Raw genomic sequence first — 2,057 nt, forward strand, 5'->3', positions numbered from 1 at the left:
GATGTATTAGTACAGGAAAGATTAGCGTAGAAAAGTAATAATGTAGAGAAGAATAGTGGTTTGTCAAAATTCCTGTTTTTTTATTTTTAAAGAATATATAAATTGTTGCTCTTAATTGTAGGTAAATTAAAGAGTGCTTCCTCTTTAATTCAACTACAATGAAGAATAAAAATTAATGCTCGATCTTAGATTAAGAAGTATTAAAAAGGTTCTTTTGTTCTGTTTGAAACGAAAACAAAGGAATTTTCTTCTGATTGAAGAAGAAAGAAAAGATTCTTCTTTCAGCTGTGAAAGGAAAAATTTCTCACTCAACTGTAGGAGAAGAAAAAATGTTCAATCTTGTTGTAGGAAGGAAAATCGATACTTTCTTTAGATGAAAGTTAGTAAAGAAAGTTCGCTCTTAGTTTTAGTATAAAAATTTCATGGACGTTTTCACTTGAAAGAGAAACAAGTATATTCGAGTTGCAACAGAAAGAAAAATATTTATACTTCCAACTATCCAAATAAAAATTACAGAAGAAAAACAAGTATAATTGCTCTTAGTTGGAAAAGGAAAAAGTTCTTGCTTTCATTTGTAAAGAAAGACATGATTCGTATTCCTAGTCAAGGAGGAAGAAGATACTTATACCCTTAGACTAAGAAAACAAATTACTCTCACTATTAACTGTAGGAAAATAAAAGGATTCTCACTATTAGTGGAGAGATTCGAAGTTATTTTTAAATAAAAAACTACATATATTAACTGATTATGTGATTCATACTTATTTTTGTTACAGTATGACTTTAACTATTATAATTACTCTAATCTTTAAAAAACATAATAAACCAGAATATTCAAAACAGGTTAGAATTGACCCAGTCATGTGTTCATCACCTGCCATCATTTACAAACCATTGTTGTCTGATCATCTGGCCTTTTTTTTGATCTTTCAACAATAAGATGTCATGGTCTGCATATAGAAATGCGGAAGGAACATTTATCTGGATTTTGTCTTGGTTGAAAAGTATTAATGATTCTAAAATTAATAAAATTCACATTTAAATAAAAAAATCATCTATTATTTAAAGATCAAACTCTGATATAAATGTGTATTATTAAATTTTAAATATTTTAAATTACATTTTAAGAAGTTAATTATGCAAAATTAATTCTTTAAATTGAAAAAATTATATTATTTTTCTGTGACATTTTGAATGCAAAATAACCGCTTAACTCATATATGATAATTCTTATGGGAAAATATATGATTCTTATTAAATCCTTTGACCTATTTTTATTATCTGAATACGCTATGATTTAATTTCTTAGAATAAAATAATGAAAACATGTTATAATAAATGATTTTTCTTGTGACAGTTTTCGTGTTATAAAACGTTTCTATATAATTTATACATCTAGTTTATTAATCTTTATACAGAGAAAAAAATAGTTTTTTTTATGTATTAAATTAAATTAATTAAATTATAATATTACTTTAAATATTTTTTGTAATGATCGATTTATTAAGGGGCCTATTTTAATAATTTATCTCCTTCCCTATAATGTTCAATGCGATTTTATATAATAAATAATTTATTTTAATATATAGAAAAATTATCATATTAAAATTAATTTATGTAAACTATTTTATTTATTACAATTTTTCCTAATAAATTTTTAATAACTATTTTCTATCTTAGAAATAAAATGATTATATATGAATGTATCTATTACTTTCATTAGTTTGTACGGTACAATTAATCTTTAATCAATCCTGGAATTTATAATTTTTTAAACAATATTAAATTACGAATAACTCAATTATATATTAATTAATTATTTAAAATTTACATGATATTAACTGCAAAATTATTTTAAATTTAGAAATAAAAACGAACTTTTATCAAAACATAATTGAGAAAATTAATTAGTAAATTTCTATTTCGGTTCTCATTCTATTTTTATTTTATTTTAAATAAATAACTAAATAAATTTAATGTTTTCAATAAATATTTTTTTATAAAATATAAAATGTTTAATAAATTATTATACTGTATTTTAAATTGGTTTTTTTTCA

Source organism: Centruroides sculpturatus, unplaced genomic scaffold (assembly GCF_000671375.1).
Source record: "Centruroides sculpturatus isolate CEXI.00-Female unplaced genomic scaffold, Cexi_2.0 scaffold184, whole genome shotgun sequence".
Classification (NCBI taxonomy): Eukaryota; Metazoa; Arthropoda; class Arachnida; order Scorpiones; family Buthidae; genus Centruroides; species Centruroides sculpturatus.